The sequence below is a fragment of the Mustelus asterias genome, chromosome 4, assembly GCF_964213995.1.
Source record: "Mustelus asterias chromosome 4, sMusAst1.hap1.1, whole genome shotgun sequence".
NCBI lineage: Eukaryota > Metazoa > Chordata > Chondrichthyes > Carcharhiniformes > Triakidae > Mustelus > Mustelus asterias.
Window position 1 is genome coordinate 111,702,622 of NC_135804.1, and position 24,523 is coordinate 111,727,144.

A 24,523-nucleotide genomic window follows, 5' to 3' on the forward strand; every position below is an offset into this window, starting at 1 on the left:
ATGTACTGTTTCCCCAGTCTCATATTAACCCTTATAGTCCCAAACACCCTCATACTAAAGGGTGGCATAGCGGCTAGTACTGCTGCCTCACAGCAGCAGGGACCCGGGTTCGATTCCAGCCTTGGGTAACTATCTATGTGGAGTTTGCACATTCTCCCCATGTCTGCATGGATTTCCTCTGGAAATGTGCAGGTTAGGTGGATTGGCCATGATAAATGCACAGGGTCGTGGGCATGGGTAAGATGCTCTTTTGAAGAGTCGGTGCAGACTTGATGGGCCGAATAGCCTCCTTCTGTACTGTCGGGATTCTATTCTATGGTTTTCTGGAAACCGCATTTGGAATTGCAAGCTCCCTTCTTCTAAGATTGAGACCAGCACCATAGATCCATAGAAAAATTACATCTCAGAAACAGGCCTTTTGGCCCTTCTTGTCTGTGCCGAACTATTTTATGCCTAGTCCCACTGACCTGCACTTGGACCATATCCCTCCACACCCCTCTCATCCATGAACCCGTCCAAGTTTTTCTTGAATGTTAAAAGTGACCCCACTTTATCCGGCATTTACCACTTTATCCGGCAGCTCATTCCACACTCCCACCACTCTCTGCGTGAAGAAGCCCCCCCTAATATTCCCTTTAAACTTTTCTCCTTTCACCCTTAACCCATGCCCTCTGGTTTTTTTCTCCCCTAGCCTCAGCGGAAAAAGCCTGCTTGCATTCACTCTATCTATACCCATCAAAATCTTATACACCTCTATCAAATCTCCCCTCAATCTTCTACGCTCCAGGGAATAAAGTCCCAACCTATTCAATCTCTCTCTCTAACTCAGCTTCTCAAGTCCCGGCAACACCCTTGTGAACCTTCTCTGCACTCTTTCAATCTTATTTACATCCTTCCTGTAACTAGGTGACCAAAACTGTACACAATACTCCAAATTCGGCCTCACCAATGCCTTATATAACCTTACCATAACACTCCAACTTTTATACTCGATACTCCGATTTATAAAGGCCAATGTACCAAAGGCACTCTTTACGACCCTATCCACCTGTGACGTCACTTTTAGGGAATTCTGTACCTGTATTCCCAGATCCCTCTGTTCAACTGCACTCTTCAGAGTCCTACCATTTACCCTGTACGTTCTTCTTTGGTTTGTCCTTCCAAAGTGCGATATCTCACACTTGTCTGCGTTAAATTCCATTTGCCATTTTTCAGCCCATTTTTCTAGCTGGTCCAAATCCCTCTGCAAGCTTTGAAAACCTTCCTCACTGTCCACTACACCTCTAATCTTTGTATCATCAGCAAACTTGCTGATCCAATTTACCACATTATCATCCAGATCATTGATATAGATGACAAACAACAATGGACCCAACACCGATCCCTGCGGCACACCACTAGTCACAGGCCTCCACTCAGAGAAGCAATCCTCCACAACCACTCTCTGGCTTCTTCCATTGAGCCAGTGTCTTATCCAATTTACTACCTCCCCATGTATACCTAGCGACTGAACCTTCCTAACTAACCTCCTATGAGGGACCTTGTCAAAGGCCTTGCTGAAATCCAGGTAGACAACATCCACCGCCTTCCCTTCATCCACTTTCCTGGTAACCTCCTCGAAAAACTCTAGTAGATTGGTCAAACATGACCTACCACGCACAAAGCCATGTTGACTCTCCCTAATAAGTCCCTGTCTATCCAAATATTTGTTGATCCTATCCCTTATCACACCTTCCAATAACTTGCCCACCACCGACGTCAAACTTACTGGCCCATAATTTCCCGGATTTCTTTTGGAACCTCCAATCATCCGGCACCTCCCCCATGAATACTGACATTTTAAATATGTCTGCAAGTTCAACACTAGCTTCCCTCAAGGTCCGTGGGAATACCCTGTCCGGTCCTGGGGATTTATCCACTCTGATTTGCCTCAAGACAGCGAGCACCTCCTCCCCTTTAATCTGTAAAGGTTCCATGGCCTCCCTACCTGTTTGCCCTATTTCCGTAGACTCCATGCCCGTTTCCTCAGTAAATACGGATGCAAAAAAACCATTTAGTATCTCCCCCATCTCTTTTGGTTCCATACACAGTCTACCACTCTGGTCTTCAAGAGGACCAATTTTATCCCTCACTATCCTTTTGCTCCTAACATACCTATATGCTCTTTGGATTTTCCTTCACTCGGTCTGCCAAAGCAACCTCATGTCTTCTTTTAGCCCTCCTGATTTCCCTCTTAAGTAGCTTCTTGCACTTTTTATACTCCTCGAGCATCTGATGTGTTCCTTGCTGCCTGTACATTTCATACAACTCTCTCTTCCTCTTAATCAGTGTTACAATCTCCCTTGAGAACCAAGGTTCCTTATTCCTATTTACTTTGCCTTTAATCCTGACAGGAACATACAAACTCTGCACTCAAAATTTCTCCTTTGAAGGCCTCCCACTTTCCATTTACATCCTTACCAGAGAACAGCCTGTGCCAATCCACACTTCCCAGATCCCTTCTCATTTCATCAAATTTGGCCTTTTTCCAGTTCAGAACTTCAACCCGAGGACCAGATCTATCCTTATCCACGATCAGGTTGAAACTAATGGCATTATGATCACTGGATCCAAAGTGTTCCCTCACACTCACATCCATCACCTGCCCTAACTCATTTCCCAATAGGAGATCCAATATCGCATCCTCTCTAGTTGGCACCTCTATATACTGATGTAGAAAATTCTCCTGAACACATTTTACAAACTCTACCCCGTCTAAACCTTTAACAGTATGCGAGTCCCAATCTATATGTGGAAAATTAAAATCCCCTACTATCACAACTTTGTGTTTCTTGCAGTTGTCAGCTAGCTCTCCGCTGATTTGCTCCTCCAATTCTCGCTGACTATTGGGTGGTCTATAATACAAGCCCATTAATGTGGTCATACCTTTCCTGTTTCTCAGCTCCACCCATAGGGCCTCTGTAGACAAGCTCCCTAATCTATCCTGCCTGAGTACCGCTGTAACATTTTCCCTGACCAACAATGCCACCCCCCCACCTTTTATCCCTCTGCCTCTATCCCGCCTGAAACATTGGAACCCTGGAACATTGAGCTGCCAGTCCTGCCCCTCCTGTAGCCCTCACCAATGCCTTATTTGGTAGGAACCTCTAAATGGTAGCACCATTTTAGAGGTTCATGTGGCATCCAAACCTGGCCTTGCTCTGCTTGTCACTGTATCTCTCTGGGCCATGGGATTCTATCCTTGGCTGCTTCACTGAGTCTTGACGCCTGGCCCTGACCATGAACTCAGTTGCAATGCCTCCATGGTGCCTGAGCCCAAACCGGTCATCCTGACAGTCAGAATGACCTGGGTTCCAACATCAACCACCCTCAGCCTGCACTTCTGCTGCCTTCAGGCAAATGTCCATGAGCTGGAGTGGGTCAGATGAAATAATGGACTGATGAAAACATAATGATGAACAACATGATGAGAACACAGGCAGCATGGTAGCACAGTGTTTATCACTGCTGCCTCACAGCGCCAGGGATCCGGGTTCAATTCCCAGCTTGGGTCACTGTCCATGTGGAGTTTGCACATTCTACCCATGTCTGCGTGGAATTCCTCCGGGTGCTCCGGTCTCCTCCCACAGTCACGCCAAATTGCCCCTTAGTGTCAGGTAGGGTAAATGCATAGGGTTATGGGGATAGGGCCTGGGTGGGATTGTGGTTGGTGCCAACTCAATGGGCCGGATGGCCTCCTTCTTCACTGTAGGGTTTCTATGATTCTATAAAGTAATAAGGTATTTTAGAAACCACAGATTTTCTTATTTATGTGATGTACTATAACTTTAATAATTATATACTGAATGCTGTATTGCAGTTTTGTTTTGATTGGTGTCTGGGATTACATTTAATTTTCAAATGTTAAAATGGAGTCATATTGGAACACAGCTTGGGAAGCGTTGCCTTACAGAGCTCCACATCACTTTACTCAATCTGACTTCAAGTCCATCAAATGCAGATGCTGTATCAGAGAACTAATGTGGCTGTTAAAATATGTGCTTGATGCAGCATCTAAAAATCCTGCTAACACTGTTAGTTCCATCAAGAAATCAATTTTAAATGTAAATAAAAATGTACTGTGTGTGACACGCACAGAACACAAAATGACAATGATATAAACAGAACATATGTGAAAGATCTTAGTGGATACAAAGACTGATATTCTGAAAATTGTTGAAGTTGTGTACATCGCCACTGCCCAGAAATATTTCTGTGCCTGACCAAATTGAATTATTTCAGCTGGGACTTCTGAATCCGATGGATTAGTGCAGCCAACTCTATGGAAAACTGGCAAGGGTAGAAGATGGACGAAGAGAGAACATGTCCTTTTATTTTTAAAGTGACCTTAACTACCATATTCGGGTAAGTTTTTAAAAATCGCAAGTCTTTTAGTGAGTAAGTGAGCTGGTGTGTCAGCAAGAGGTTGAATGTACACGCTGGTGGTAGAGAGTCAGGTCGGTTCAAGGTGGCGGGGGGGGGGGGACAATTGGGCTGAGTCAGAGATTACTTAGATCAGGGGGTGGGCTGGTTTCGGGCAGTTATCGATTCGGATTGGGAGCTTTGATAATCAGGTTGGCCTGTGGTGGTGGAAGGGCAAGTTCGGTTGGGTCAATGGATAGTTGGGTCTGGGTGCATTGTGGAGAGCGCGCGGGAGCGAGTGCGCAAGATAGAGCATGTGTTGGAGGGGAGTACGAGGGTGCTGAGTTCAGTTATGCTGGCTAATCACCGAGTTAGACAAGGTAGTGACCAGAAAAACATTTCCAAGATAAGTATCTAGGTAACTCCCATGTACCTAGCTCATGTCTCCAATTCTGAGCTCGGTGTCAAAGACATTTGCAGAGGCTCCCGGAATGCACAAATCAGCCCATTGGAAATTTAAACTTCCTGGGCAATTACAGTGCATGATCCAACAGGGTCCGAAACACAGGATCCCAGCATGCAAAACAGACTGAAGTCCAGATTTCACTGCTCTGGAAATCAGACGATTCAGGCCAAAATCATGTTGTACATGCATCTTTCTGGCATCTGTCGTCCATTTCTAGCACATGCTGCATTATTTACCCCTAGAACGAATTAGTAACATGGCTTTAAGCAGCACAGCTTTTACTTAATATATAGACATGCAAGATTACACTTATGATTATAAATGTAACTACTGTTCCTAAAGTAATCCTGTCTTAACCACTAGAAACACACAAGCACAATGGGATATTGCAATACTGTGGCACAGAACCATGCAACCAAGAAAATCCTCTGTTTGCTCCTTGGCTGAGTTATGTTTCTGGTGGGGCTGTTGCAACTGACCTCAATGCCCCTGAGCTCGATCCAATTGGCAAAGGACTATTGGTTGCTGTAGAAATGCACATCAACATGTCAGATCTGTGGCAGAGGAGGACATAAAAATGACATGTTTTTCCACCATCAATTTTAGAATGAGAGATTATACATGTTTGCTATTTATATACGTTTCTAATTGGTCACTGAAACTTATAACAATTAGTATTCCAACAAGTTTGCAAACAGCGGCATGTTCAGGTGAGACTTGTGGTTTCTAACATTTGGACCTTGAGACACTAACTAGCAAATTACTGCTGTGAAAGACTGACTTAGTGATCTTTGGAATGCTCACCCTGTATGGTACTAGAAATGGCAGAGCAAGCATTTACTAAAACGTAGTCACTACATCTCAATGTTCTCAAGGATGCTTTGGCATTTCCTGGGTGAATCCTTATGTGAGAAGAGGAAAAACCAGGAGAGACAAACTGAAAATATTAATGGGTATGTAACCCAACACACTGGAGCAACAATCTGTTGCATCACTACAGGCAGTGGAACACAAGATTTGATTTTCCTAGCCCCATGCCTCTCGGCTCGACTTTCAACCATGGAAAGATATGACTTTGAAACCAAGCATGTACAAGGAAAACAGAAATAACTGGGTGGAGACACTTCTAAGCAAAAAATTCAGAAAAATATTAAATGGCTTGAGAACCAATCATATGTCCACTTTCTCAGCTGCAGTTGAAATAAGGCCCAGTAAGAGGTGGTGAAAGGGAGAGGAAATAGGATTATATATCCTCAAATAAAAACAAAATATATTGCAAGTAGAATCACCCTTACCACTTTCTCACATCTCCAAGCTACAAAGTCGAGAGAAACACTGATTAGTGCACTAGAGGCATAAGCGCAAGAGGAAATTATAAATATTGAAGACTGGAGCATACTATTTGACAGCCTTAAAATGCATCCCTGACTGTTGAGTTTCAGACATTTTGGAATGAAAGTTATCAATTGGTATAATCTGAAAACATCCCTTTAAGTGTTATACATTCCTAGCAGTGATTTTCCTTTGTGATTCAATACAGTTGCTGCTAAATTAAATCCACCCAACCCACAGAATCTTCAGCACAGCTTGCATTTTTTAAAATGGTAACAATGCAAAGAGGGAGAGAGATTACTGAATAAAACTTCCAGACTCATTTGTTGTTTAAAATTCAGAAATAGATATATCTTAAGATAGAACCTCACTGAATTAAGATTTGAAAGTTTTTTTAAACCAGTGAAGTCTAGAGTGTGTTGGGACTAAGTAAACATCACAGTACAAATAAATTGTTATGGCAGGAGTATTTCTTCAAAGAACCACCAGAGCTAAACATCGGATTCCTGCAATTTACAAATAGAATTACATTTTTTGACTGTGATTTTATCACTTTATTTTTTGGATGCTCTTCCACAACATCAAACCAGACTACAGCCTTTTTCTTCTCAAGTTCTCTGTCTGAAGGCAGGCCCTTGGTGATTATTTGGCAAACCACAGCAAAGTGCTGTGATTTTGTTTTACGAAGGGTAGAATGGGAAGGCAGGCCTTGTGTCTACCTCAGCCTGAACAAGGATCAAGTTGCTGTTGATGTAAATCTGACCCACACGCTAGCCATCAAATTAACAGAGCTAACCAGACTCATGTTGCCTTACTGCATTACTTTTCGAACTGGGGTGTGCAGGAGCTCAGGACTATTTGATAAATTATTTTTAGCACATCACTTAAGATACTACAGTACTTGCTTCAGCTTATAAATTGCAGTATCAGATTCTGTATTTTCTGTAAATTTTGACTCACTGGAATTATTCACATCGCCATTCAAGCAGCTCACTTGATTGGCACTCTATTCACAAACATTCACTCTCTCCACCACCAATGCAGTGGCAGTAGTGTGTACCATCTACAAGATGTACTGCAGGAACTCATCAAGGCTTCTTAGATAGTACCTTCTAAACCCATGACTACGACCGTTTAGAAGGACAAGGGCAGCAAACACGTGAGAACACCACCGCCTGGACATTCCCATTCAAGCCACTGTGGGCAGCATGGTGGTACAGTGGTTAGCACTGCTGCCTCACAGCCACCAAGGACCTGGGTTCAATTCCAGCCACGGGTGACTATCCACGCTGAGTCCGCACGTTCTCCCTGTGTCGGCATGGGTTTCCTCCAGGTGCTCCAGTTTTCTCCCACACTCCACAGATGTGCAAGTTAGGTGGATTGGCCATGCCTAATTGCCCCTTAGTGTCAGAGGGATTAGCAAGGTAAATGCATGGGGTTATGAGGATAGGGCCTGGGTGGGATTGTATTGGTGCAGGCCCAATGAGCCAAATGGCTTCCTTCTGCACTGTAATGATTCGAAACCACTGACCATACAGACTTGGGAATATATTGCGATTCCTTCACTATCACTGGTTCAAAATCCTGGAGCTCCCTCCCTAACAGCACTGTGGGTGTACCTATACCACATGGACTGCAGCAGTTAAAGAAGGCAGCTCACCCACCATCTTCCCAAGGACAATTAAGGATGGGCAATAAATGCTGGCCTAGTCAGCAAAACCCTTGAATAACAAACAAATAAGTTCTCTATGTAATTGCAATATTTACTTTTGAGTAGGAAGTTATGTGGAGGGCCCTAGAAAATGTATAAATACCTGTAGGAATCACTATGACTGTATGAATGCTCGCAGAATTTCCACACACAAATAACTTAATGACTTTGAAAACATATGCATGGAAATATGGGATATATGGCTGAGCCTGACAAAACAAGGTGTACATCTCAGGTGTGACCGGACTTAACTTACAACTACCAGTGCAACAAAGATCATAAAGAACGGAGGAGTAGGCTAACCATTCCACTTTTAAAACCTATTCCCACATTCGATATGATCATGGTTAACCTTTTATCTCAACTCCACTTCCCCAAACTAACCCCATATCTCTCGATACCACTAGTATACAAAAATCTATCCATCTCAGTACTCAACATACTCAATGACTGAGCATCCTCAGCTCTCTGGCATAGAAAATTCCAAAGATTCACAATCCCTCGAACAAAGAAATTTCTCCTAATTTCAGTCCTAAATGTCCGACCTCTTACTCTAACACTATGACCTACTAGTTCTAGACTTCTCAACCATGGGAAACATCCATCTTAGCAAGTCCCTTAAGAATTTTAATGTTATGATAAAATCCCTATAGTACAGAAGGAAGCCTTGGGCCCATCAAGTCTGTACCAACCACAATCCACCCAGGCCCTACTCCTGCAACCCTCATTTACACTGCTAATCCCCTTGACACCAGAGTCAATTTAGCACGGCCAATCAACCTAACCGGCACATCTTTGGATTGTGGGAAGAAACCAGAGCACCCGGAGCAAACCCACGCAGATACGGGAAGAAAGTGCAATCTCTACACAGACAGTGACCAGAGGTTGGAATTGAACCTGGGTCCCTGGTGCTGTGAGGCAGCAGTGCTAACCACTGTGCCACCCAAATGTTTCAACGAGATCACTTCTCATTCTTCTAAACTCTAGTAAATACAAGTCCAGTTTATTCAATCTCTCATCCTAGGACAATCTAATCATCCCAGGATATTTTCTAATGAAACAAGACCAAAAGTATACACAATATTCCATTTTTGTTGTCAACAAGGCCTTATATAATATTGTTCTAATATTTCTTTACTCTCATATTCCAAACCCTTTGTCGTAAAAATGCTAACATACCAGCTGTGTTTCAAATTGTTTGCTGTACTTGTACGTTAATTTCTGTGCTTCGTGTACAAGATCACCAGGTCCCTCTGAATATCAACATTGTCCCAGTCTCTCACCATTTAAAAGATATTCTCCTTTTCTACTTTTCCGTATGAAGTGGATAACTTCATACTTCTCCACATTGTATCGACTTGCCTTATGACTTAACCTGTTGATGTCCCTTTGTAATCTCAGTGTCCTCACAGCTTACTTTCTCACGTAATTTTGTTATCAGCAGCAAACCCGAACACATTATACTGATCCTTGCAGTACCCAAAACTTACAGCCTGCCAACCTGAAAATGACACATTTATTCCATGGTCTTTTCTGTCTGCTAATCAATCCTTATTCCATAATACCCCCAATACCAGAAGCTTTAGTTTGGGATAACATATTATGTGGCGCTTTATTAGAAAGTTTTGAAAATCCAAATGCGCTACATCTACTGTTTCCCCTTAACTACTGTGCTAGTTACAAACCCAAACAACCCCAATAGATTTGTCAAACATGATTTCCCTTTCATAAATCTGTGTTAACTCTGCCAAATCATACTAAGACTTTCTCACTGCCCTGTTACATATCTCTAGTAATGGTTTCTCACTTTTCACCTTCATTACTTCTGATGTCAGACTATGGTTCCCTGGTTTCAATCTCCCTCCTTTCTTGAACAGTGAAATTTTTTTTGCTAGTTTCCAATCCATTAGAAGTGTTCTAGAATCTAGGGAATTCTGGAAAGTCAAAACTAATAGATTCACAATCCCTGTCTTTTAAAACCCTAGGACATAGGCCATCGGATCCAGGGGAACGTTGACCTTTAGTCCCATTAATCTCTTCAGTATGTTTTTATTTTATAAATACTGATTTCTTTGAGTCATTTAAATTAAGCTCTTGCTTCCCTGTTATTTAATTTTTGTATCTTCTACCACACCAATATTTGTTAAATTCCTTTGCCATTTCCTTATTCCCTATTATAATTTCTCATGTTTCTATTACTAAAAGACCCACACTTCCTTTCACTAATCTCTTCCTTTTTACATAAAATAGATTATAAAAACTTCTATTGTTATGGATCTTGAAAGTTTATTTTCATTCTCTCTTTAGAATCAAATTCTTTGCTGAATTCTAAGTTCTCCCAACCCTCAGATTTACTACTCTTTTTAGCATCAGTAGAAAGGACTTCATTTGGTCCACTTTTCTTATGGCATTTTTATTCCTTAAGGGAATACACATTAGTTGCAAATTATGAATTATTTAAATGTTTACTATTGCATATCCACTGTCACATCTTTTAATCTAGTTTCTCAATCTATCAGCCAAATCAGCCCTCGACCTATACAGTTTGCTTTGTTTGCATTTAAGACTCTTTTTTGAACGAAATCATTTCCAAACTGGAATATAAAACTCTATCCCATCGAAAATAGCCTGTTCCCGAGTTGGTTCCTTAACATACAGGTGAAGAAAGTGGTCTTGCATACATTCACTAATACCTCCTCCATGCTACTACTGAAAATTTGGATTGTCCAGCACAGTTGAAGATTAAAATAACTCAATTATTGTATTACCCTTGTTACATGCACCTCTAATTCTTTATTGATATTATGCCCAACACCACAATTAATCTTTAAGGGTTGATAAACTGCTCCCACCAGCATTTCCTGATCCTGGTTGTTTCTTAGCTCCACTACAATGATTTTGTTGATTTTCTGAGTAAAGATCCTTTCTCTCCAATGCCTTTATCCAATCAGTGCTACCGACACACAAGCCTTCGTTTTCCATTTTGCCCATTTCTAAACATCACGAACCCTGAAATTCCCAATATTGGTCATTCTGCAATCCTGTCTCTGTAAAAGCTGATGAATCAAACGGCACCACCTCCATGATTATCCTCAACACCGGTGCCCTGAAAGACAATGTCCTCAGCCCCTTACTATACTCCTTATACACTTATCACTGTGGCCAATTCTGCTCCAATCCCATTTTTGAGTTTCTAATGACACCACTGTAGTGGGTTGGATCTCAAACAACGAGACAGGGTACAGGAAAGAGATAGAGAATCTGGTGAAATGGTGCGATAACAATAATCTCTCCCTCAATGCCAGTAAAATGAAGGAGATAGTCATCAACTTCAGGAAGCATAGTGGAGGACATGCCCGTCTACATCAACGGTGATTAAGTGGAAATGGTCGAGAGCTTCAAGTTTCTAGGTATCCGTATCACCAACAACCTATCTTGGCCCCTCCACGCTGACTATATAGTTAAGAAAGCCCACCAACGCCTCTACTTTCTCAGGAGGCTAAGGAAATTTGGCATGTCCACAACGACCCTCACCAATCTTTACAGATACACCATAGAAAGCATTCTTTCTGGATGTATCACAGCTTGGTATGGCTCCTGCTCTGACCAAGACTGCAAGAAACTACAAAGGGTTGTGAACATAGCCCAGTCCCTCACGCAAACCAGCCTCCTGTCTATTGGCTCCATCTACACTTCCCGCTGCCTCAGAAAAGCAGCCAGCATAATTAAGGACTTCATGCATCCTGACTCAAAAACAGCTTCTTCCCTGCTGCCATCAAACTTTTGAATGGACCGACCGTATATTAAGCTGATCTTTCTCTACATTCTGTGACTGCAACACTATATTCTGCACCCTCTCCTTTCCTTCTCTCCTATGTACTCTATGAGGAAATGGGGAGGCAAGCTGTCTCACAGCGCCAGGGTTCGATTCCCAGCTTGAGTCACTGTCTGTGCGGAGTTTGCACGTTCTCCCTGTGTCTGTGTGGGTTTATAATGTTAAGGACAGAAGCAGGCTTGCTGTAAGGCCCTCCAACAAACACATTGTTAAGAAAAAGAACAAATAGCTTGTGAACACTACCTGATCACACTACCTGAATGGCCTCATCAGTAAAGTGTATGAAAGCTGCCAGTAATTATTGATCTCTATCCCAATTTTAATAGCATGTTCAGGAGAGAATACAAGATTGAAAAACAATACAAATCAAAACAATTAATTTCTGCAGCACATTTGTTACAAACCAAGCTCATGACCTCAGCTGTGTAGATGAGGAGAGCAGTGGTCAAATACTTCCCAAAGGCAGTCATAAAGGAGCAAGAGAATCAGTACCTCATCCTTATTTCATTAATACCATTTGCACACAGTTGGGAGCAGATTAGCTTCCAGCTGTCTTATTGGACAGTGAAACCTAAGTTAATCAAATCGAACTGGTAAAAAATAGATACCATTTTAAAACTTCTTACATTTTTTTAAATACAGACACTTGTTAGAATGAAGAATCTTAAACAAATGAGGTATTATACTCTCCTTCACAACGGTTGTGCACTATCCATTCTCAATTCATTAACTTTTCTCATTCTGATGTTCTATACCTCTATATCGAGTATGACCCAAGGAAGAACTGACTAGTTATTGGCAAAGATGCAGATTTAGATCCTGGGAGTATTTATAGGATCCACTAATATTCGGAAAATTAATTTTTACTTTTATAATGTTGTGGTTTGTTTTGTTTAAAATATTGTTGATTATTTTAGAATGTTGTGGCTTGACTCAGCTGCTGTGGTGAAAGTCGCAGCTGTCAAAATGTGAGTAGAGTTGTCAGAGCAGGTTGTTGGATGTGAATTGAGAGAAGCCTGCTTAGTGAGATGGAAGCTCTTAACAGAAAGATGCTTTTTTTTCAGCTTTGTAGTTACAGAGCATCAACTAGGCAGGAAAAAACCTCAAGGAAGCGCTGTGTAAATGTAATGATGTTGAGTTAATAAAGCATGACCAAGCTATACACTCCAAGTGTCCTCCTCACTTGTGTGCTTATGTTCTTAAAGTGATGGGCAAGGTAACAATCATGCAGGCTGCTTTGTCCTGGATGGTGATGGTGAGCTTTGCTGGAGCAGCATTAATCAAAGCAATTAGAGAGTATTACAGCAGACCTCTTATTTGTGCGTATAGACAATAGAATAGCTCTGGGTAGTGAGGAGATGAGTCTTACATCACTTAATATCCAATCTATGGCCTGTTCTTAAAGCCACAGTATTTATATGGCAGGTTCAGTTAAATTGCAAGTCAATAATGACCCCCAACTCCCACCCTCCCCCCAGAATGCGGAGAGTGTGGTGGATTCAGCAATTGTAATATCATTGAATATCAAGGAGAGGTGGTTTGCGTAGATCATTTACTACTTTTGCTCAAGACTTGCTGAATGCGGGTACAGACTGAGGAGTTGTGAACCAAGCTGAACACTGTGCAATCATCAGTGAAATTCCAACTTCCGACATTATGATAGAGGGAAGGCCATAGATGAAGCAGCTGTCGAAAGTTGGGCTGAGAACAGTACCTTGAGGAATTACAGCAATGATGTCCTGGAGTTGAGATAGTCGGCTACCAACAATTTCAACCATTGTCCTTTGTGCTATGCATGACTCCAGCAGTGGGAGCTTTTCTCCTGATTCCCATTGACTTTAATTTACCACGGCTCCTTGATGTCACACTGAGTTTGGCCCATGTTTCGAACAAATCTGTTATGCAGTTTGCAGGCAGTCATGGCAGAACTCAAACTGAGCATCGGTGAGCAGGTTATTGCTGAGTAAGTGCTGGTTGATAGTACTCTCGATGTCACCTTCCATCATTTTGTTGATAGGCAATATTTGGCTGGCTTGGATTTGTTCTGCTTTTTGTGGACAGGATATACCTGGACAATTTGTCACTTTAAATGAAAAGATGCAAGTGTTGTAGCTTAGTTTGAGGCACAGCTAGTGTCGTCAACACTACTTATTGCTGGATGTTTTCAGGGGCCACAGCAATTGCTGTATCCAGAGCATTCAGTCATTTCTTGATAATGATGTAGCGTGAATTGAATTTGCTGAAGACTGCCTTCAGCTTTAGTGGGGAGCTCACAAGGAGGCCGGGATATATCATCTATTCGACACTTCTGACTGAGGAGGATTGCAAATGCCTCAGCCTTTTGCACCCATCAGCTGGGTTCTGCCATTGCTGAAGACTTGTCTTGTTAATAAAATACCCACCCTTGACATAATTTACACAATACAGAATCAGAGCTATACAATAAAAGAGGAGAAATTCAATCTTGCCAAGTATTGCTGCATCAGTCTACTTGCCACAGCCAAGTGATGGAAGATGTCATTGATAGTAAAATCAAGCAATAATAACCTGTTCACTGATGCTGAGTTTGAGCTCTGCTAGGACGACTTGGCTCCAGACCTCATTACAATCAAAACAACGGACAAAAGAGCCGAATTCTAGAGCTGAAGCAAGCATGATTTCCCTTGACATCAAGGCAGCATTTGACCAAGTGTGGCATTAAGGAGCCCAAGCAAAACTGAAGTCAATAGGAATCGGCGGAAGGGGCGGCACGGTAGCACAGTGGTTAGCACTGCTGCTTCACAGCTCCAGGGTCCCGGGTTCGATTCCCAGCTCGGGTCACTGTCTGTGTGGAGTTTGCACATTCTCCTCGTGTCTGCGTGGGTTTACTCCGGGTGCTCCGGTTTCCTCCCACAGTCCAAAGATGTGCGGGTTAGGTTGATTGGCCAGGTTAAAAATTGCCCCTTAGAGTCCTGGGATGCGTAGGTTGGAGGGATTAGCGGGTAAATATGTGGGGGTAGGGCCTGGGTGGGATTGTGGTCGGTGCAGACTCAATGGGCTGAATGGCCTCCTTCTGCACTGTAGGGTTTCTATGATTTCTAGGATTGAGAAACCTCACTAATGAAAAAAAAAATGAAAAGTCTCTACTGGCTGGAGTCAATACAAAATACACAAAAGACAATGATTGTAATTGCTGGAAGCTGATCATTGCAGCTCCAGGACATCCCTGCAAGAGTTCCTCAGGATGTGGAGATGCCGGCGTTGGACTGGGGTGAACAGAGTAAGAAGTTTAACACCACCAGGTTAAAGTCCAACAGGTTTGTCTGGTAGCAAAAGCCACACAAGCTTTCGGAGCTCCCCGAAAGGGGAGAGCTCCGAAAGCTTGTGTGGCTTTTGCTACCAAATAAACCTGTTGGACTTTAACCTGGTGTTGTTAAACTTCTTACAGAGTTCCTCAGAGCAGGGTCCTCGGCCCAACTATCTTCAACTGCTTCATCAATAATCTTCCCTCTATCATAAAGTGGGGATGTTTGCTGCTAATTGAAATGTTCAGTTCCATTCGCAATTCCTCAGATATTGAAGCAGTTTGTGTCCTTATATAGCAAGACCCGAACAAATTCAGGCTGGGGCTGAATTGGCAAGTAACGTCTGCTCCACACTAGTGCCAGACAATGACCTTTTCACCACCTCGCCTGGACATTCTACCACGTTGGTTCTTTGAAGAGTTGTCAAATTAATCACACTGCACTGATATTTCCCCATAATCCTTCAATTATCTCCTTTCCAGATATCCAAATCACTTTTGAAAATTACTATTGAATCTGGTCCCACTACCCTCTCAGGTAGTGCATTGCAGCTCACCTTAATTTACTATATTAAAGAAATTTCCTCTTCTCCCCACCCTACCCGACTTTTACGACCAATCATCTTAAATATATGTCCTCTGGTTGCCAACCTCACTTTAAAAAGCTTTTTTTCTCCCGATGACTAAATAGGGGATAAATCACAGTGGGGCTTCTTTCTTCTATGAGCAAGTCCTGTTTATTTAAAAATTTGGAAACTAAACCCAGACTGTCTATTCCTCCAAATAGCTGACCTATAGACTTATGATTGGGGTAGAATTCTAATCATAACAACACATGCCACCAAGCAAAGACATTCACTTTTCTAATTTGTCATTAGACTGTAGGTCAGTAATATATAATAAACAGTGCAGTCTGAAGGACAAATGGAGCTACACTGCACTCTGGGAAACAAATGCAATAAGGAGCAAACCAATATATGTTTATCAAACATACAACTATGACCTAACGGACAAATACTGCATTTCAAAATCAAAACCAAAAGCCAGTGAGCCCCTGATTTCTAAAATTGCACTATTTATCATGCATTGCCACTCCTCAGTCTTCCTTGCAGAATGCAGCACTTCACACTTCTCCATTGAATTTCACCTGCATTGTATCTACCATTCCACCAGTCGTCAATGCACTCTTTAGGTTTAGTATTTTCCTCACTGTTTACTGTCCTAAATTTTGAGCCATCTGCAAATTTCCAAATTGTGCCTTGTACCTTCCCATCATCCAAGAGAAGATTTGCTAAAGATGTTAAAAATCATGAAGGGTTAAAATAGAATGAAGAAAGAGAAACTATTTCCAATGACTTAAGGGTCAATAACCAGTTTAAGTGATTGGCAAAAGAACTAGAAGCAACATGAGGTAAAACGTTTTTAATAAATTGCATAATTAAGATTTGAAATACATTGCTTGTTAGTGAGGTGGATACAAATATAAAGGTAGTCTTCAAAGGAAGTTGGATAAATAGTTGAGGGAAAAAAGATTGCTGGGATAAGAGGAAAGAACGGGAGTGTGGGACTAATTGGAATGCTCTTGAGCCAAAATAATCAGTCGAATTACCTTTGTCTGTGCTGTATATTCTATGATTTCATATAAGCTGACCTCGAGTATAAAAAGTGCAAGAAGCCACTTAAGGAGGGAAATCAGGAGGGCTAAAAGAAGACATGAGGTTGCTTTGGCAGACAGAGTGAAGGAAAATCCAAAGAGCTTCTATAGGTATGTTAGGAGCAAAAGGATAGTGAGGGATAAAATTGGTCCTCTTGAAGACCAGAGTGGTAGACTGTGTATGGAACCAAAAGAGATGGAGGAGATACTAAATGGTTTTTTTGCATCCGTATTTACTGAGGAAACGGGCATGGAGTCTACGGAAATAGGGCAAACAGGTAGAGAGGTCATGGAACCTTTACAGATTAAAGGGGAGGAGGTGCTCGCTGTCTTGAGGCAAATCAGAGTGGATAAATCCCCAGAACCGGACAGGGTATTCCCACGCACCTTGAGGGAAGCTAGTGTTGAACTTGCAGGGGCTGTGGCAGACATATTTAAAATGTCAGTATTCACGGGGGAGGTGCCGGATGATTGGAGGGTGGCTCATGTTGTTCCGTTGTTTAAAAAAGGTTCCAAAAGAAATCCGGGAAATTATGGGCCAGTAAGTTTGAAGTCGGTGGTGGGCAAGTTATTGGAAGGTGTGAAAAGGGATAGGATCTACAAATATTTGGATAGACAGGGACTTATTAGGGAGAGTCAACATGGCTTTGTGCGTGGCAGGTCATGTTTGACCAATCTACTAGAGTTTTTCGAGGAGGTTACCAGGAAAGTGGATGAAGGGAAGGCGGTGGATGTTGTCTACCTGGATTTCAGCAAGGCCTTTGACAAGGTCCCTCATGGGAGGTTAGTTAGGAAGGTTCAGTCGCTAGATATACATGGGGAGGTAGTAAATTGGATTAGACAGTGGCTCAACGGAAGAAGCCAGAGTGTGATTGTGGAGGATTGCTTCTCTGAGTGGAGGCTGTGACTAGTGGTGTGCCGCAGGGATCGGTGTTGGGTCCATTGTTGTTCGTCATCTATATCAATGATCTGGATGATAATGTGGTAAATTGGATCAGCAAATTTGCTGATGATACAAAGATTGGAGGTGTAGTGGACAGTGAGGAAGGTTTTCAAAGCTTGCAGAGGGATTTGGACCAACTAGAAAAATGGGCTGAAAAATGGCAAATGGAATTTAACACAGACAAGTGTGAGATATCGCACTTTGGAAGGACAAACCAAAGAAAAACGTACAGGGTAAATGGTAGGACTCTGAAGAGTGCAGTTGAACAGAGGGATCTGGGAATACAGGTACAGAATTCCCTAAAAGTGACGTCACAAGTGGATAGGGTTGTAAAGAGTGCCTTTGGTACATTGGCCTTTATAAATTGGAGTATCAAGTATAAAAGTTGGAGTGTTATGGTAAGGTTGTATAAGGCATTGGTGAGGCCGAATTTAGAGTATTGTGTACAGTTTTGGTCACCTAGTTTATTCCCTGGAGCGTAGAAGAATGAGGGGAGATTTGATAGAGGTGTATAAGATTTTGATGGGTATAGATAGAGTGAATGCAAGCAGGCTTTTTCCACTGAGGCTAGGGGAGAAAAAAAACCAGAGGGCATGGGTTAAGGGTGAAAGGAGGAAAGTTTAAAGGGAATATTAGGGGGGCTTCTTCACGCAGAGACTGGTGGGAGTGTGGAATGAGCTACCGGATAAAGTGGTAAATGCGGGGTCACTTTTAACATTTAAGAAAAACTTGGACAGGTTCATGGATGAGAGGGGTGTGGAGGGGTATGGTCTAAGTGCAGGTCAGTGGGACTAGGCAAAAAATGGTTCAGCACAGACAAGAAGGGCCAAAAGGCCTGTTTCTGAGCTGCAATTTTCTATGGTTCTAAGGAACCTAACTAAATTTTCCTTGTCTTCAGAAAATAAAAAACTTGCACACTGATTCATATTGAATCCTCACAATTCCTTGTGCTTCATGCGAGGCATGTATTTAATGAGTAATGGCAGATAATTTGACTTTGAAAGGAGGAAAATGGCATCATGACCAAGTCAAATCATATCCTCACCACAATGTACACTTTCCAGCAGAACTCAATGAATACTTATCAGGAGAGAGAAAGCCATACAAGTTGCAACTAATTGTGCAAAGCCAAGGTCAGCAGCATGTGTATGCTACTCAAAGCACAGGATGTGAGGGGGAGCGGTGGGGGGGGTTACTTCTTAATCTTCTATGCTCCATTAAACTCCTCCAACGCAATCCCTTAAAACTAAATAACATTCCTCGACTTCATACTTGCAGCACCATACACCTTTTCCTTTCCGAAGAAATTGATCCTCCCCATCGCTGACCACCCTTCTAAACTGCTCTAATGTCCTGCTCTTGCTCTGATGGGAAAGATTCATCAGCTTTGCTTCAATTTCCACCATTTTCTCAGTTTCACATGGACCATTGCTCACTCTTTCCTTCCCTTCCTTGACCTCTGTCTCCAATTTTGGCGATAGAATATCATCTAATATTCAGTATTAGCCCACTGACTTCCACAGTTACCTCATCTACAATTTCTTATACGATACACCCTGTAAAGATTCCATTCTCCCAGCTCCTTGGTCTCTGTCACATTGTTTTGATGATGCAATCTTCTACAACAGCATGTCTGAGATAGCTTTTCTTTCCCCCGCAACCCAGGGTATTCCCACACTGTGGTTTGCAAAGCCCTCGATCATGTCTACCACATTTCCTGCACTTCTGCTCTCATGCATTTCCTTCCCTCCCAGAGCCATGATAAGGTGTCCCTTGTCCTTAATCTCCACCCCACTAACCTCTGCATTCAAAGGATCATTTTCTGCCATGTCCGCCACCTCCAGTATGATACCACCACCAAACACACCTTTCCTTCCCCCTCCCTTTCCAGCATTTTGAAGGACCATTCCCTCCGTGAAACCCTGGTCCACTCCTCAGTCACCCTCGACATCCTGTCTCCATCCCTTGGAAACTTTCCATGCAAACACAGATGTAACACCTCCCCTTACCATGCAAGGCCCTAAATACTCCTTCTAAGTGAAGCAGTGATTTATGCGTACTTCTTTCAACCTGGTATACTGTATTCACTGCTCCAAATATGGTGTTTTTTTATACTGGGGAGACCAAGCGCAGAAACAGTGATCACTTTGCAGAATGCCTCCCTTCAGTCGGCAAGCATGGCCCCGAGTTTCCAGTGGCCTGTCATTTTAATTCTTCATCTTGCTGGCATTTCTGTCCTCAACCCACTGCACTTTTCTAGTTAAGCTCAACACAAGCTTGAGGATCAGCACCTCATCTTCTACAGCCTTCAAAACTCAATATTAAACTCAACAATTTTAGTCCATAATCTGTGCTCCATTTTGTTTCCTTTCCTTTAGTCAGGAGCACAACTACTTTAGGCACATATTTTGTTCTTTTTCTTTTGGTCCTGGAAAACTAACTTTTCAGTCATTCAATCTCTCCTGAATTTTGGCCTATTCTACTCAAACTCTTCCTTTTGTCCTTGTCCCACTCTTCCTTTGCTCAATCACATCTCTAACTTTTCCCTGTTCTGGTGAAAGGTCACAAACCTGAAATGTTAACTCTGTTGCTCTCCACATTTGTTGCCATTACCTGCTGAGTGTTTCCAGCATTTTCTGATTTTTATTTACTCATTGTATGGCTTCATGAGACCAGAAAGTTATCAATAGCATCCTATGTAAACACAAAATGCTTTTTCTGTGTCCTTTCCTTGCCTTTCTATGTGGTTGATTATTTTATCAGTAGCATCTCCATCTCCTGCTTTCATTCTTACCTGTATCGGTGTGCTCAACATTGCATCTTATTAACTTCTTCCTTTATGCCTGAACAGTTACTTCCAGCATCAGTTTTATCCTAGACCCCCTCCTGTTCCTTAACTACATTCTCCACTTGACAAAATAATTACAAACATAGTCAACTTTCATGTGTGTCAATGGCATTCAGTTGTACATTGGCAATCCTATCCTGACTTCCAAAACTATTTCCTTGCTGTCCAATGGTTTCTTCCACATTCTGAATGGGCCATGATTTTCTTCAGCCCAAAACTGCATCATCCTGCTTGGTTACTGCAAGAAATTTTATCCCTCAAGCACTGATTTCATCTGTCCACAGCTGCTGGTTCTGATTAAATACAAATGTTTACAAGGTTCTCTAGGTCCTGATCAACCCCAAGCTGAACTTTGCTTCAGAACTCATATGTGGACTTCACCAAGATAGACTTTCACCTCATGAAGGTTATGCTTCTACACCCCTCCCCAAACTTAGTCATTATGCAATTAACATCTCAACTGTTTGATTCCCTTAGTACTCACCCTCCCTTCAAACCCAAATCTACACAAACCATGAGTAACATTAAAGAATTTCCTGTGCACTCATTCTGAAAAGTTTCTACTCCCTTACTGTTCTCTAAAGTATGACAAAACCCTTGTGCTCATCTTCAAATCCATCCACCCTTCCTGCCTACTTAAGCCACAGACCCTACAGTTCATGGTCTACATCCACAATTTTGGTCTACCATTGATTCCCCCCCAAAATCACTATCAGTAATGGAGTCACTGAATTTTTGAACTTCAATTCTCTTCTTAAATGTTACATCCTTTCCCATATTCAAAGGTTTTCTCAATACTTCTGTCTCAGACTATTCCTTTGGTTATCTCCCTTACTTCCTGCTTGGTCTTCAGAATTCTCCCTAACAGGTGATGCGTAATTGTACATTTTAACTTTTAAGTGCGAAATATTTGTTTATGATTGCTTTAAATTGGGCCTGCTCTCTGGAGTGGCTACTCCATCTTCTAGGCATTTGGAGATCCTCCTACTCAGTCCCCTGCCTATCTCTTCACTGAAAGCGTCAATCTTCACGTCTGCAGTTACATGTAAATACAAACCACCTTCAGAAAAGGTTCACATTAAAGAAAGGAATGAGACAATAATCTCAAAGCAATCAAGTTTCATTTCTTGTTCAAATACAAAACTCGAATTAGGCACACTCGTATTTAGTACACAATTTGGAAAAAAGTCCATTAAACCCTACAATGCTTTATGTAACTTAATACTATAGCTCATTCTGTTGGAGCAATGGTTTCAGTGTCACAACACTCGCGAACAGCTAGCTACTCTACAAAAAAAATAGAAAAACCACGCAACTCATTATTTTAAAAGACGGTACTGACAAACCTTGTCTGTAACACCACACGAGTCAGTCCATTAAATGCAAATGACAATCCCAGAAAATGGAAAGAGAATCTAAAATAGCGGAAGGGATGGTGTTTTACTTAAGAGTTGCTTATTAACAAGGTTTGTATATATTTTTTTAAGTTTGTTTTTAGACAATACTGACTTAGTCAAATGAGATTACTGAAGGCATCTGATCATTTCACCCTTAAATATCCCAGGGGGGTTTCCATGGAAACCAGAATGTGAGGGTGGAAAGGAAAAAGGTACCAAGTGAGTGATGTTGCAGCAAAAAAAAACCCCATCAGGACAAGAACAGGGACACCTTGGAAAGCCACTCAGCTGCGACATTAAAAGGTTTCACAGATAAATAAAATCGCCTTTAGACTTTCATTAATGAAGACAAAAGAGGGAGACATAGACAGGACGTACCTCACACGTCACGCTCCAAGCAAACCACAGCCACTGCCCCGTTCAACCCAACCTGCTGCTGCTGCTGCTGGACACGCCCCGCCCACCCTGACTGACAGCGGCCTCAGCCATTCACACGCCCAGTGCCAGTCCCGTCCTCCAATCCTTGAAGAGCCACAGGGCAGCCTTCGATCAAGTTCGGTTTCCTCACGCCACGCCACGCCCCGCCCCGCCCCCAGGCGCCTCCCCGCCCCCAGGCGCCTCCCCGCCCCCAGGCGCCTCCCCGCCCCCAGGCGCCTCCCCGCCCCCAGGCGCCTCCCCGCCCCCAGGCGCCTCCCCGCCCCCAGGCGCCTCCCCCTCCACCATCTCCTCACCTTCCTGCCCCTATTGTGGAGTAGAAGTGTTCTCCCCCTTCCGCCCCGGTGATAATCCCCACGCTGTCTGCTTCTGTTTATTTATAGTCAGGAAGCAGGCTCCAAGCTCTCTGTGGCAGGCTCGGAGGGTTGGAGCTGGCGTGTGCGGGTTATCCGGTGGCGGCCACGCCTTAAAGCGGGGACTACAGCTTCCAGAATGCCGAGACGCGGCGCCTGTGGGCCGGGTCGGCCTCTCCTCCACCCATCCGCAGCCCCGCTCCTGTCACTGGAACCGCACCAGTTTGCGCTGCACGAAATGGGAATGCAACGCCCACGTAGTCCTTAGTATCCCAGGAAACAGCTGCTCACACATCACGACTTTATAAAACTTGGACCAAATGTTATGCTTTCTGACATGGTCCACTTAATTTTAAAGCAAAATCCTGTAGACGGTATAAAATTGTCATTGAAAAGGCAGCATTTCTGACAGCTATTTAAAAATGTTCAAATCAATCAATTTCGTGAGCATAGTCAATAGTATACCGTGTGGTGTGAGGTCGAATTCGTTTAGAAAAAACAATAACCAGCCTTTATGTCAGGAAAAATTTAGTCTACAAGGAACATTTTTCACACCTTTGTTGCTAGTCGGATTGGCGATTGTAGACGCGCATACCTTGACTAAAGATTGGAGGGACAAAAAGAGAACATAAAAAAAAACATTGTTGCTTTGTAGAGGGAAAGGGAACTTTGCACTTTCATCAACCCTTCTAAACTTGTTGGAAATTCATCTCAGTCAAATATGACAACAAGGTTGTGAACAGTCTGTTTATTCTCAGAGAGTTGCCCAGAAGTGGAATGGAGTTGGTAGCTAGAAACAATTTGGACTGAAGACCATGGCTGGAATTTTCCAGCCGTTCACACCGGCAAGATCTTCTGGTCCTGCCAACGGCGCACCCCAACTGCAGGTTTCCCAGTGGTGAGGGGTGCATTGAACATAAAATCCCATTGAACATCAGCAGAATCAAAAGATCCACTACCAGCCAATGACCGGCTGCCTCAAAACACGTGCTGGGTAGTGCGGAAAATCCCAGCCCATGTCTCCAGTCTTCCCAATATTTAATTGGAGAACATTTCTGCCTGTCCAGTACTGGATGTCAGATAAGCAGTCAGTTAATTTAGCAACGTGGAGAAGTTGAGAATGCCAGGCAGAGGAAAACCTGGTGATAACAAATTCACTGTTTGAAGTGAAGAGATTTGTAGAGATTTAAAAACCAAAAAGTCACCATGGGAAGTCAGGTTGATGATTCTCAAGAGACTGAGTGAAGGAACTTTCAAGGACCACTGGAAGACCCGCCCAACATGAACATATTGAATAGCCAAAAGGAGTTTGGGATTATACTTCCAAGGCTACATATCTGCTCAGATTGTGGCATAATGTATAAACATGCTGTGGGGTTTTGATTGTGTTAATTTCTTAATGGGGAAATTAATTTTTCTGTAATTTAGAAAATGGGTTGCCTACCAAGTAACATAAGTCTGTGTTGATTTTAGTTTGTTGCAGTAAAAGTCTTAAAATATGAAATCCTGTCATAATTCTTTTCATCGGTCGCTAGAAAATGCATATCTCTTCAAAAATTGTTGATCTTTACAGTCAATTATATAATTATTTCCAGAAGCAGTTAACAATTTCACATTACTTAACTGTTCTAAAAATGCACATTATAAAAGTATGTTATAAAACAATTCTGTGAACCTGAGCAGGACTACTTAAGTCCTGTAGCAAAGATAATATAATGATTATGTTCAAATTGACTTAAAAACAATGTCCCGGAGGCATTCAGCAGGGATACACTGACTGTCAATAACACTCCGGTTATTATAATTTAATTTTCGTATTGACTGGACATTTCAAATTGGCAAAGGCCGTCTCTTTAGATACATTT

At 42.5% G+C, this 24,523-nt stretch overlaps 1 protein-coding gene across 2 annotated transcripts in view; it reads right to left on the reverse strand.

Moving 5' to 3' along the window:
• Positions 1-24,153, reverse strand: part of prrg3 (proline rich and Gla domain 3) — an 87,439-nt gene extending 63,286 nt beyond the window's left edge. Inside the window, exon 1 of one of the 2 annotated variants that reach the window (XM_078210390.1) lies at positions 22,602-24,153. The gene's annotated coding sequence lies outside the window, so the exon portion shown is untranslated. Of the gene's footprint in view, positions 1-22,248; positions 22,329-22,601 lie in introns of those variants that run through there. The other variant, XM_078210389.1, reaches the window with a different exon arrangement.
• Between the last annotated feature and the right edge of the window lie 370 nt (positions 24,154-24,523).